The following is a 15,344-nucleotide window of genomic DNA, read 5'->3' as shown; positions in this document are numbered from 1 at the left end:
CTGCTGTAACTTCTATTTCCTTCAACAAAGTTAGAACCAAACTCAAAGCGAGAGGGGTGAGAGTCCATAGTAGCAAATAAAAATAAAAAGGAGAAACAAAAATAAATAAACAAGCAAAAGAAAAATATTTACAATAACCAATAATAAGGCACACATTAGCAGTTCTCCGGCAACGGCGCCATTTTGACGTTAGGATTTTTGCCAGTAAAGAATTTCATAAAAACATTTGCGTTGTAGATATAGTCTCTAAACCGACAGAAATCCCTTCGTACAAACGTTTTGGTTGTCACAAGTAACAAACCCCTTAAAATTGATAACCGAGTATTTAAACCTCGGGTCGTCTTCTCAAGGAACTGCAAGGAAGTATGTTCTTATTATTGGTTATGGAGATTGTAGAATTGGGGGTTTTAAGAATGAGGGACAAATATGACAATTGATTTAAATAGCAATTAAAATAAATAAATAAATACTGTAAAGCAAATTTTTGGCAAGGTATGAGAAATTGGAAGTCCAGACTTAGTTATTCTTATCAACAACAATGAAAGTTGAATCTTAATTCTACTTGGTCAACCCTTACTAAAGTAAAGGAAAGTCAAGGGACTAATTAATTTGATCTTCGAATCCTATTTATTTCCTAGGAAAATATTGGGATTATGGAAGTTCAATTCAATTAACAAAGACAACAATTATCAATTATGTTGTTGAATTGGATAACTCCTGAGTTACTGATTCCTTAACCAAGACCAAAAGGAGAAAAATAAATCTACTTGGAATAAAAAATGTCTTCAGAGTAAAAGTAACAATAGCATGAATAATAGAAATCAATATTAAACTGAAATACCTCAAATAACATTAATTCAAATAATCTGTAACATGAAAGGATTCATAAAGTGGCTTGCAAAAGTAAATAAAAGGAATATTGAACCTGATCAAAAGAGATAATCCTAAAAGTGAATAAAAATCCTAAATCTAATTCCTAATTCTAAAGAGAGAGGAGAGAACCTCTCTCCAAACTAAATCTAAATCATGGAAAGTAAAAATTGGCGAGCTCTCCCTTAATGGATGCATTCCCTCACTTCATAACCTCTGGTCTATGCCTTCTGGACTTGGATTTGGGCCAAAAAGGGATTCAGAATTCGCTGGGAGCGTTTTCTGCAATTTCTGGTGCGTGGCCTCTGTCACGCGTCCGCGTGGGTCACGCGGTCGCGTCGTTCGGAGCTTTTCCTTGCCACGCGGTCGCGTCAGTCATGCGGCCGCGTCGCTGCTTCTTTGCGCTTGGCACGCGATCGCGTCGTCCATGCGATCGCGTGGATGCCAGTTTCTTCAAGGACTCTGTTTTGTGCTTTCCTTTCATTTTTGTATGTTTCCTTTTTCATCCTTTAAGTCATTCTGCCCTAGAAGATCTGAAACTACTCAACACAGTAATCACGGCATCGAATGGAATTAAAGGTGATTAAAATAATTAATTTAAAAGCATAGGAAACATGTTTTTCACATACATCACATAATAAGGAAGGAGAAGTAAAACCATGCAATTAATATGAATAAGTGGGTAAAGAGTTGAATAAATCACTCAAAATAAGCACAAAATATACCATAAAATATAGGTTTATCAGGGAGCAATGAACAATTCTCATCACAATTGATAAGGATAACTAGGATAGGACTTCTAATTCTCATACCTTGCCAAAAACTTTCTTAATTATTAGTTTATTTTCTTATCATTTACTTTCTTTGTTCCTTATTCAAAACCCCAAAAAGATACTTTTCCATAACCAATAATAAATACACCTCCTTGCAATTCCTTGAGAGATGACCTGAGATTTGAATACTTTGGTTTTTATTTTTAGGGGTTTGTTACTTGTGAAAAATAATTTTTTGTATGAAAGGATTCTTGTTGGTTTAGAAACTATACTTGCAACGGGAATTTATGGTGAATTCTTTACTAGCAAAAATCCTTCGTCAAAAAATGGCGCCGTTGCCAGGAAATTGCAAACGTGTGCCTTATTATTGGTTATTGTGAATAATTTTTGGTTTTTCGTTTCTTTGTTAGTGTTTCTAGTTTTAGGAGTTTATTTTCATTAATTTTTATTAGTTTTTATTTCTCTTGCTAGTATGAATTCTCACCCCTTTGGCTATGAGTTTGGTTACAATCGTATTATAAGAAGAGGAGATTACAATGAGAGCTTGGATCAAGGATGAGACAATCAAAGATGGGAGGAGTCACAAGGATTTGATCAACCCTCTTGGCAACAACCACCTCCAAGGTATTATCAACAACGTACCATTTTATGATGCTTACTAAGACAATGGTTATGGTGGACCTCTTCGTGACAATCAACACCCACCACAATATACCTATGAACTCCCTCCTCAACATAGCTTTGAACCACCATACTCACAAGCCCCTGTCCACCATTCACCTCCATATGACCCTAACCCATATCCACCCAACCAACCACCATATGAACCATACTTCGAACCACCCCATTCCAACACAATTACTCCCAAGAACCACCACCTCAATATACACCATCTCCATACCCGTACCAAGAAGAACTACTTTCCTATTATGAACCCTTCAAAATAATAAATCCTCCTATCCACCCCAACCTCCATTGGATGACAACACCCTTAATGTTATTCGCCAAAGGCAAATAGAGCTTCAAACCACAATTACCTCTGCTTTCACTGGTCTAACCTCTACTATCTAAGCTTTTATATCCCGTGTAGATGCATCAATCCAAGAACAACATGATCTCAATTATGCTATTGACACGGAATAAGAGAGAAGGGATCGGCTTAGGGGCTTAATGGATCGGATTCACGCACCCATACTTCAACAGAAGCACGAAGAGGCCCAAAATGTGAAAATAGAGACCCTTGAAGATGAAGGAGTAGCTGAAGAATTGGTGAGGGAAGACATCAAGGAGGAGTTCGATTTTGTATTAGAGCAAGTGGAGAAAGCCGAAATTATAGAAGAAGAGGAAGAAGTGGTTGAAGACTTAGGAGATGCGGAACCTCCATGGGAAAGTCAAGTCATAGAGCCTCATTCTAAGACGTTTGAAATTGATGTTGAGGAGGGTGTACAACCTCCAAGGCATATCATGGTTGAAGACTTTGAAGGGGATGATCAAGAGATAGATTCAATCATTAATGAATTCTTGTCTACAATTGAACCCTCTCCCATTGGACTAGACATGGAGATCAAAGAAGAAGAAGCACAACCTCCCATGCTCTTGGTAAGCAATGAAGAAGAGATTGAATTGGAAGAAAGCTACCAAGAGGAAGAGGTTGAAATTGAGGAAGCTTGCAAAGAGGTGGAAGTTGTCAAGAAAAAACACAAGGGAGTGGAGCTTGCAAGATCATTAGAAACACCTCTCCCAAAGCCATTACCATCCAATACAACATTCAAGTGGGTAAAATTCTTACCCTTGACCTTTACTTTCCCACTTGAATATGGTTTACTTGAGACGGATGTTCAACTTAGAGCTCTTTGTGACTTTAAGAGTAAGAGGGAGATGGTTAGTGGTAGGAGTTGTCATGCAAGGTTCAATATGGTTGCATGCTCCAAATTAAAGTACAAGGATTGGTGTAGAGCTCGATTGAATGGGTCTAGAAAGTTGTTTGGATGTCTTAGTGATAATTCCAATTGCTCACCACCCAAGTGGAAAAATGATGATCAACAAGAAGACGGGTGCAAAAGCAAGGTTTGGGACCCCGGAATTCATTCTAGCAATCAACACTCTTGGGGCCTTATCACTTGCTTTAACTTGCTTGAAGGCTTTATGCGCCTAGTTTGGGATCCCCAAGGCTATTGGAATTACAAACATTGGTGGGGATTCAAGGATCAGTACAAGCACAAGCCACCATGACAAGGAGCTCACCAAATGTCCAACTTAAGGACAATAACTAAAAGTGCTAGGTGGGAGACAACCCACCATGGTATGATCGTTCCTTTTTATTCCTAGTTTTATTTTATTTTGTTTTTCACAATTTTTTCATTCATAATTTCTGTATAATCATCTGCATCTGCATTCTGCACACAAAAAAAAAAGCCAACCCACGCGTGCGTGCAGGCCACGCGTGGGCGTCGATTCCAAATTTTGCTATCCCATCCCACGAACAGAAAGTTGTGATGGAATCGTGCGGCTAGTGTGCTCTGCGCACATTTCGAGCCACGAGTACGCGTCTAGGACGCGTGCGCGTCACTTGCAACTTGGGAAAACCACGCGTACGCGTCCCTGACGCGCACGTGTGGATATGGCAATTGGTGTAAACGGGTGATTGACCCGAGAGTTGTGCTGCCCTCGCGCTGGAACTGTGCTAGAAGTACAGAAACACCCACGCGTACGTGTCCCTGATGCGTGCACGTCATTTCGCTTTCAGACCACCCACGCGTACGCGTGGGCGACGCTTACGTGTCAAATGGCCAACTCAGATTTCACGCATACGCATGATGCGCGCGGACGCGTGGCGCCCTGCTTTTCAATTCTTACTTCTTTCTTCTCTCCTTTCTACTTCTCTCTTCCTCCTTTCTTACTTTCTTCATCTTGATTTCTTTACATTCTCATCCATATTCTCTTTCAATTTCTTCTACTTACTGCATTTGCATACTTTTCTTCCTTGCATTTTACTTCTGTTCATGTTTTTAATTCTTTTCTAAGTCTATTATCTTTCTATTGGTGTTGAATGTTCTTATTCAACTGTTATATCTTTTCTGATATTATTTTGGTGCTTAGTGACTTATTTTACACTGTTAGATGATATTATTTATTTGTCAATGACAATCTTTTTTGATACCTGTGTTCCTTTTGCATTGACATGAATTTATATTGTCTTTCATTACCTACTATCTCTTCCCCATTATTGCAATTTTTTTCACTATTGATATGCCATTTGCTTCTACTATTTTCTCACTTGCATGTTGTAGCTACCATGTAATTGAGACCCTCATTATTTGACATTAACCCAACCATATTTTATTTCTATCTTTGTTTTTGGGTTACTTTTCTTCCCTTTTCTCTTTTTCAGGATGGCCATCAAGAAGGAAAAGGAGAAGCTTTTCACTGGGGCGACAAACAAGTCACTCTGCACAATTTTTAGAGAAAAGCATCAGTTGTAGTAGCCCGTCCACTTGCACTTCCTTGCATCCACCGAGGACGGTACAATCTTTAAGTGTGGGGAGGTCGATACCGACTTTCGTGGGTTAGTTATCCCCTTATCAACACAAATGTTTAATTTTCTTTGTTAAATTAGTTGTTGCATTTTCATATTTGATTGCATGTTTGTTTGATTTTGTGCATTTAGCTACTACTTGGTTGAAGTAATATTTTCTTTTTCAAGAAACTTTTTATAGCATTTCACTAATTTAAATTAAAATTTTTGTTAAACTTGCTTGAAGAACTTTATTTTGGAACATAGTTTATAGCTAAAAACACACAACCTGTGAGATTTTGAGCTTAATCATATGGTTACATTATTTAACCATGAATTTTTATTCTTGTGTGTTTTCTTCTCTATGATTGCAATCTTTGCTTTGTTCCATTCTATATGTCCATTGTTTAGTGTATTTACATGCATACATATGATTGAGGCCATCATTTGATATTAGCTCACTTATCCCAAATAGCCTACCATTTCAATTACCTTTGTTTGCCACTTTGAGCCTTTTAATCCCCATTTGTTCTTTATATTACCACATCACTAGCCTTAAGCGGAAAAATAATTAATTACCTAATTTGAATCTTTGGTTAGCTTAAGATAGTATGTTAACTAAGTGTGAGGAATTGTGAGAAATCTGGGTTAATGGGAATGTGCTGTGTTTTTACTTTATTTAAATATTGGAAATTTGGGTACCTACTCATGTGAAACCAGAAAAACCATATGCATTGAAATGTTATGTTTTCTTTCATGTTAAAAAAAAAAGTTAAAATTTTTTTTTACAGCATCAATAAATAAATAAATAAATAGGAAACAAAATTACCCAAATGTTAAGTTTAATAGAAGATTAATGCATATGTGGTGAAATTAAAGAAAATTTTGATACATGAGTATGTAATGCAAAAGTGGGAATTTTGAGTAGCTAAGCATGATTTTAGAAGTACATAGAGTGTGTGTGTGTGTGTGTGTTAGGTGAGAACTTAGGCTAGTCAAAGATTCAATTTATAGCTCACTTGGCCATACATATCTCCTCACCCTTACCTTAGCCCCATTACAACCTTGAAAAGACCTCATGATGTTTGCATTGGTACATTAAATATTTGTTGATTGGTTAGATAAAGAACAAAGTTTTAGAAAGCATGACTAGAGAAGAGTAGAGTGATCAACCTTAGACACTTGAAAGATTAGAGTGCATATACACTACCAGTGAGGGTTCAATGCTTGATTTTATATTCCCTGCTTTCATGAGCTATCTTCTTACAAGTTTACTTGTCTTTTATTGTGTGATTTAAATTAGTGGAATCTGATTTGTTTTTGTCTTGGGAACTTATTTACTTTTTAACCAAGTAGACAAAATCATCTTAGCATATAGTTGCATTCATAGGTTGCATCTCATGAGTCTTACTTTCCTCCATTCATTCTTTATATCTCCTTGAGCTTAGCATGATGACATGCTAATGTTTAAGTGTGGGGAGATTGATAAACCACTATTTTATGGTTTATCTTATGCTCAATTGAGTGGTTTTATCAAGTCTTTGCACACTTATTCATACAATTTGCATGATTTTACAATTCCTTTCCAATTTTATTATATGATTGAAAACTTGCTTCCTAAGCCTTTAAATTGTATATTTTTTCCCCTTTATGCCATTCGATGCCTTGATATGTGTGTTAAGTGTTTGCAGGCTTTATAGGGCAGGAATGGCTTAGAGGATGGAGAGGAAGCTTACAAAAAGGGAAGGAACACAAGAAACTAAGGAGCTGACCAACAAGGAACGACACGCGCGCGTACCTGACGCGTGCGCGTGAAAACCAAAATTGCACCGCGACGCGTGCGCGTACTTGACGCGTACACGTGACACGCGAAGATGACAATCGATGCGTACGCGTGACTGACGCGTACGCGTGACATGCGCCACGTGCAGAAAGCGCAGAAGACGCTGGGGCGATTTTGGGATGAGTTTGGACCCAATTTTTGGCCCAGAAAACACAGATTAGAGGCTACAAAGTGGGAGAATCATTCAGAATTCATTCATACAACTCATTATTCACACAATTTAGGTTTTAGATGTAGTTTTCTAGAGAGAGACTCTCTCCTCTCTCTAGGTTTTAGGATTCTTAGGTTTAGCTATTTTTAATTTCAGATTTCTACCTTAGTTTAATTTAGTTTTTTCTTCTACTCTTATTTATTCTAGCACTTTAGTTTCTCTTCTCTTGGTGATTTATTTATTTATCCACTTTAGTTTATGAATTTTCATGTTAGATCTGATTTTCTATTTAATGTAATTTGAGATATTTCATATTTACGATTGCTTTCTTTAATTTGTGTTATTGATGCTTGCAATTGGTTGTTTGGATTTTATTATCTCTTATTGCTTTTCTATGCTTTTATGTTGTGCCTTCCAAGTGTTTGATAAAATGCTTGGGAGGACTTTAAGTTAGATTTTTATACTTTTAGCTCGAATTAAGTAATTGGAGACGTTTGAGTTATCAAACTCCTTTGTTGATTGATAATTGAAAGTTGCTAATTGACTTGAATTCCACTAACTCTAGTCTTTCCTTGGGAGTTGACTAGGACTTGAGGATTCATATTGATTTATCCATTTAACTTACCTTCAATAGTTAGAGGTAAACTAAGTGGGAGCAATAAACAATTCTCATCACAATTGATAAGGATAACTAGGATAGGACTTCTAATTCTCATACCTTACCAAGAGCTTTCTTAATTATTAATTTATTTTCTTATCATTTACTTTCCTTGTTCCTTATTCAAAACCCCAAAACGATACTTTTCCATAACCAATAATAAATACACCTCCCTGCAATTCCTTGAGAAACGACCCGAAATTTGAATACTTCGGTTTTTATTTTTAGGGTTTGTTACTTGTGACAAACAATTTTTTGTATGAAAGAATTTTTGTTGGTTTAGAAATTATACTTGCAACGAAAATTTATTGTGAATTCTTTACTAGTAAAAATTCGTTCGTCAGAGACAAAAATAACATTTTTTTTAAATATTTGAAGGCTTTTAATTAATTAAAGACGAAGAAGATAAGACTCATACGGTAAGACAATAAGACTTTTAGGAGTGTTTTTTTTTTTTTTTTTGTAATTTTTTGTGCTCCAAAGAAGATGAATTGAAATTAAAATCTCAAAAAAGTCCATCTTCTTTGGATTCTCTTATGCAAAAAAGAAGAGAAATAGCCTGACCTAGCCTTAGCCTAATAAGGCTCAGATTATTATTAGGTGTATTCTATGATAATTATCATACAGAAGTTACAGTGGTTATACAATTTTAATAACTTTTTTTTAAGTATTGTCAAAATTAAGGTTACAATTTTTTTATATTTTTACAACATTTTTTGTTTTTACTTTTTAATTTGAAAAGTATTTTCATAAGAAAAATTGTTACCTTATTAATTTAACAATATTTTTTAACTGTTACGAAACCTATATAATCATCATAACCACTATAATGATAGTCATCGTAGTATTCACTTATTTTTAATTTAATATATCAACAGTGACACATAAATGATCAATTGATAATATAAAAATTCATTTCGACATAAATTGAATTATTGTTTGTTTAGAATAGGCATTGGTCTTTAAAAAAAATTGTAAAATTTTCTTTTAATTTAGCCCATATATGTCTATAACTATATTTTTTGTTTTGTTTTGTTTGTTTTTTGGTCTTTACACCAAAATATAAATGTCTATTTCAAATATCTAAAGATGATGATAATTTGTTTTATGTCCTTGTAAATAATAAATTGAGTTTCCAAATATATAAAAGCTAATCTATTATGATTATTTTTTGGAGGGCTAAACCAAATATCTTTAAAAGTGGTTGGGTGTATATTAAAATGAAAGTTTGTACGAATATAAAGTATAAACCAATTTTTTTACTAGTAATATATTACTAAAAAAAATTTGAATTTATAATATTTACTTTAAAAATATATATTTTATTAAATAATAAAAATCTTAAATATTATTAATTTTTTAGGAAAAATACTAGTTAAAAATTATTCTTATTTTTTTAATTTAAGAGTGTATTACGAATTTAATTATAAAAGATTTTGACAAATGAAAAAAGGTTCAGGAGAGAATTAAAGATATGTTTAAAAAAAAAAAAATCTTAACATCTCCGTTTACTTCTTCCGTTCTCTAAAAAATCTCGTCTTTTCTCTCTATGGTAACTTGCAAGTTGCAAATACTTTAGACTTAAATAACATACATAAAGTAACTACCGAACGAAAAATATCTTGATTTTTTTTTCAAAGATAACCGTGAATATCTGTATTAATAGCATATTAAAATTAATATTTGATTATAATAATTACAAAAGCCGCAAAAAAAAAAACTTAGATTGATCTAATAGTTAGTTACTAATTCACTTAAGCAAGTGTCACAAATTTAAATTCCACTTTAGACAGACAACAATCCATTATTGACCAACGACAAATTCATTATTTAAAAACCAATAAAAACTTGAGATTTGTGAATCAATAGAAAATTAAAAGTATGACGAGAGAATGCACGAATGAAGGTCACATAATATCTATCTAAAATTAAGATAAAAATAAAGGATGCAGGCCCTCGAACATGAGAAAAAACTAATTTAAGAGGAACTACATAAGATGTAGCTGAATCAGAAAAAGGTAATTTGTGCATCTTAATTAACTTGAACACAATTTTCACAAACATGCATATTAGTATTAGAATTCTTATATGGTGTTTGAATATTTACATTGAGAGAGTACTAATTGTACAAATTTTAAAGCAGAATGTCCAAGACATTTATGCCAAAATGTAAAGGGAGTCTGTAAAAGCTTGAGACATTACTACATTTGTAAATTGATAAATTCCACCAATATGTATACCTTGTAAGAGGACTTTATGAATGAACTGGCATTTGACAAGGCAAAAATAGTATGAAATTCAAGTATACACCATTATCTTGAGCAAACTTAGATGCATTGATTAAGTTTTTAGTAACATGTGATGTATGAATTAATTATTGAAGATTAAACCACCTTTTAGAGTATAAAGAATAAAAAAAAGAATTACCAACATGAGAAATAAAAATACTTTTTTCATTACCTACTTGGACATGTTCTAGTCCTGTGTATTCAGAACTCATAATGAGATTAGCTTGATTAGATGTGACATGGTGTGATGTACCTATGTCTAGATACCATGATAGATCTATAATAGAATTTGGTGCTGCAAGGTATGCTGTAGGATAATAAAAAAAAATGGTGTAGAAAGAGGAGGAGTTGTGGATGATAAGAAAGTTTGTGAAGGAGTTGCTGATGATATTGAACAAAGTGTATAGAAGGAGTTTCTTGTAAATTGGTCTTGATTTTGGGATGGTAGAGGAATTTTATGATTAAACCTATTGAAGTTGTGTCAAGCAATGTGGACAAATCAGCCACAAACTTGGCACTAAGATCTATTTCTAAAGAATTTTTCTTTTACTCTACTCATCCTACCTCATCTTCCTCTTATTAAATCATTTTCTCGAGAGAGACCTTGAAATGTTGGGAAAGAAGTCTATGTGAGATTGGTCTGTATCATCCTTAAAATTGATTTTTTGAATTTTTGAACCATGTCATCAGGTGTCATGATCAAGTTTTCAATTTCAAAGAGGTTGTAAACCCTCAAAATCCTTGTTAAGGAATTTCAAGAGAGCTTCAACAGGTTCTTCTATTGATAAATGTGTCTTCGATACTGTCAAAGAATTAGCCACTGTCTTGATCTTGAAGATGTAGTTACTAGCAAATAATCCATTTTTCTTGATCAGCTTAATTGTGTCTGGAGTTGTTTGATTTTATATTTTGCAAATTTAGCAAAATAGTCTTCAATTCACTTCACATCTAATAAGAGTACTTGCAACTAACCATCTTGTTCTTGAATGTTCCATCAATCGATGCCACCATCTAAGAGATTAAATGAATATCATCTTGTTTCCATTATTTGTAAGCAGCATATTCAGTTTCTGCTTTTTATCAACTGCTGATGAAAATCGTGGAGGGACTCGTTCTTTGTAAAGATGATCTTTAAAAACCTTGACCTTGAATAGTAGCAAAATCTTACTGCTGTCAAATCTTGAAACACTACAGGAGAAACGCTAATACTATCAAATTTACCATTGCAAGTTAGCAGCGGGTTTACCGACAGATTTATCGGTGGATTTGGCAATGAACTCGTCGTGTAAAATATTTACCAACAAATTTGGTTTACTGACGATAAATTCGCCAGTAATAATTGGAAGAAAAAATCAGCGCGATCATTACCGTCAGATTTAGGGTCAAATTTATCTGATGGTAAACCTAATTAATGCAATACTGTGTTTTGGTCACTTGCTAATTCGTTACAGCCGGATTTATGACGGTAATCTTGCTCTAAATTCGAACTGGAAACCCTCTCCCCCTTATTTGAACTACACTCTCTCTACTCACCCTTTCGTCTCTCTCTCTCTCTCTCTCTAACCCTATCGTCTCTCCTTTAACATCATCTTCGGCAGCCCTCTCTCATCGTCTGTCTCTCCCTTTGCGTCTCTTTCTCTCTTTGCTGAACCGCTATTTCTGTCGTCGCTTCTCCAGCACTCCGGTGACTACCTTCCACAAGCTCTAGCTCTGGTAACATCACAGTGTCGTTGCACATCTTTCTCTTTTTCTGCTCCCTTTTTTATTTTTTCATCCCAAGTTTTCCCTCATTTTGGTATTAATTTCAATCTCTATTTTAGTAATAATCAGTATTAGGATTTTGTTAGATATTTTCTATAATTTTTCTATAATTCGTGATTAATTTTTTTACTCTTGAAGTTTATGATTTGAGTTTGTTATATTAATCTAGTATAATTAGAAATTAAATAATATTACGTTAGGTAGGATAGGATTTATTCTAAGGTCGGGAAATTTTATACACACACACACAAGTGCTTGAGCTATTAGAAGATTTTATTTGAGTTTAGTGATGAATTTCTTTTAACTGCATTGAATTTATATTATTTACTTTTGTTATGTTTGTTGTTAATTTGGTAAAATTAGAATTAGGTTTAAATTCATTGTAATATTTAGTTTCACCTTGTGAATTTAATAAGTTGTCTTTTTTATTAGGATAGTGTTATTTTCTTTGAGATCAATTGGAGTTCGCTTCATTCGTAGTTTGTGCAGTCATATTCTACGTTGGTTCTTCATCTCTCAATATAATGAATTGTTTAAGTTTTATGCTGGACTTACTTTTATTAGGATAGAGTTTTAGGATGGAAGTAGGAGAAGATTGTCTAGTAGTGCCTTCTCGAAACCCTTGTTTGTTGAAAAGTTGCGGAGTAATAAGGGATTGTGTACTAGAATGGCTAAGAATTGATGTTTACTTGAATGCCTGCTTGTTTTAATTAATGCATGCAATTGTTTTCTATGTGAAAATTTGATAAATGTTTTTAGTTGAGGTCTATGAATTAACGGAAAATTCTGCTAAATTTTTGTTAAAATCCTTGTTTGGGTTCTAAAAAATGAAAATTAAATTGGAAGAGGCTTTTAATTATAGATGAAACTTGCCGAAATCTCTTAAAAATATAAATATAATTGAACGATGAAATTAAAAACAAAAGTCTTTTTGGAATTGAATGAATAATAGTCATGAAATGTAACATTTAAATCAAATTTGAATCTTAAGTAATTTTTGAATCTAAACTAATTTCAACTAACTTTGTTAGAGACGGTTTAGATTTAGAAAACTCTTCCTACTTGACTTTTTGAAGCTAAACCAATTCCAACTCTCTGCAAACATTAGTATTTTATCTTGAGGTGTTTTTGTAGTAGGCTTTGAGTTGTAGGTTGTGACATATTTTTGCTATTATATTAGTTTTATGACATATGTGTTTGTTGGTATGCTCTTTTCAGACATAACGATAAGTAGAGGTGTCACGAATCGGCCTCGTGTCTGGGGAAGAGGGAGGGTGTCTACTGGTATCTCTATGACTTCTCAGTCAAATCCCTCTACTCTAACTACCAATGGGACATCACATGCATTCTTTATGGCTCTAATCCAACTACGTGGCTCCTTCTGCTGCGCCACCCCCATCACTAGGAAGTTGTCCGGCTGCTTCACCAGAGTGGACTTCTACACCACCTCCACCCGCTCAGTAGCCCACTACTTCGATGACAATGCCACCTCCAGGGACAAAAACTGCAGTGTTAGAACCCTCTCAATGATCCCAGTTAAATGTCCCTCCATAGAATCCTTCAGGCTAGAGCTTGGGCAGGAGCTGGAGTAGGTTCGGTGGATGTAGCAACAGATGGTGGTGTACCACGAGCAGATGCGCGCTAGTGGCAGCAACGTTGCTAGTGGCAACGACGCTATTGGAGGGGCACCAACATCACCGACTAGTCCGCTGCCTCAGGAGGACCAAGGGATGATGACGACAATGACTGTTAGGATCCGTAGCGATTAGGATTTTGTTCTAGACTATTTGATTGTATTTTATTTAATTAACTTTTATACTGTGCTTACACTTGATATTTGATAAAATCATTATTTGATTTCTATTATTTAGAATTTGACTATTAATGGTGTTAAAAAAATTAAACAAAATAAAAAAATTGAATTAGACTACTAGTTGTGTTAAAAAATAAAAAATTGAACTTACCGTCGGATTTACCAAGAAAAAAATATGACGGTAAGTTGGCGCGAAACAATATAGCATGACGCTAAGATTTCTGGTGAAAAATTTTCGTCGGTAACCAAATAGTTTTTGGCCAAAGAATTTGCCACAGAATCTGATGGTAATTACTAATTAGTTACCGGTGAGGCTGCCAGATTTTTTTCGACGGTAATATTTTTACCGGCTGATTATTTTTGTTATTTCGCTGATAAATTCAATGGTATTCAATGTTTTTTCTTGTAGTAAAATTTGTTTTATATAATTTACCACTGATTGGATTAAAGGAATGTTACTTGTAGATGATCTGTGTTGGTGCAATGTTATTGATAGCCAAATTATTAACTATGGAGAGAATTAAATTGTTGAGGCCTTGATGAGCGGATAATTTATACGCTTTTTGGCATTGTTTTTACATAATTTTTAGTATGATTTGATTAGTTTGTAATATATTTTTATTAGTTTTTAAATAAAAATCACATTTCTGAACTTTACTATGAGTTTGTGTGTTTTTCTGTGATTTCAGGTAATTTCTGGCTGAAATTGAGGGACTTGAGCAAAAATCAGATTCAGAGGCTGAAGAAGGACTGCAGATGCTGTTGGATTCTGACCTCCCTGCACTCAAAGTGGATTTTCTGTAGCTATTGGAGTCCAAATGGCGCGCTCTCAATTGCGTTGGAAAGTAGACATCTAGGGCTTTCCAGCAATATATAATAGTCCATACTTTGCCCGAGTTTAGGCGATGCAAACTGGCGTTCAACGCCAGCTTTCTGCCCTATTCTAGAGTTAAACACCAAAAACAGGTTGCACACTGGTGTTTAACTCCAAGGAAGACCTCTACACATGAAATCTTCAATGCTCAGCCCAAGCACATACCAAGTGGGCCCGGAAGTGGATTTCTACATCATTTACTTATCTCTGTAAACCCTAGTAACTAGTTTAGTATAAATAGAACTTTTTACTATTGTTTTTAAATCATCGGAGGGGATCTTTTGTTAATCTTTAGATCATTTTATACACGTTTAGGGGGCTGGCCATTCGGCCATGCCTAGACCTTGTTCTTATGTATTTTCAACGGTAGAGTTTTTACACACCATAGATTAAGGTGTGGAGCTCTGCTGTCCTTCATGAATTAATGCAAAGTACTATTGTTTTTCTATTCAACTCAAGCCTATTTCTTCTCTAAGATATTCATTCGCACACAAGAACATGATGAATGTGATGATTATGTGACGCTCATCACCATTCTCACTTATGAACGCGTGCCTGACAAACACTTCCGTTCTACATGAAAGCAAGCTTGAATGCATATCTCTTAGTCTCTTGATCGTGAGATCAGAGTCTTTGTGGTATAGGCTAGAATTATTGGTGGCCATTTTTGAGATCCGGAAAGTCTAAACCTTGTCTGTGGTATTCCGAGTAGGATCTGGGAAGGGATGGCTGTGACGAGCTTCAAACTCGCGAGTGCTGGGCGTAGTGACAGACGCAAAAGGATTACTGAATTCTATTC

The sequence above is a fragment of the Arachis hypogaea genome, chromosome 16 (assembly GCF_003086295.3).
Source record: "Arachis hypogaea cultivar Tifrunner chromosome 16, arahy.Tifrunner.gnm2.J5K5, whole genome shotgun sequence".
In the NCBI taxonomy this organism is placed as follows: domain Eukaryota; kingdom Viridiplantae; phylum Streptophyta; class Magnoliopsida; order Fabales; family Fabaceae; genus Arachis; species Arachis hypogaea.
This window is presented reverse-complemented; position numbering follows the sequence as displayed.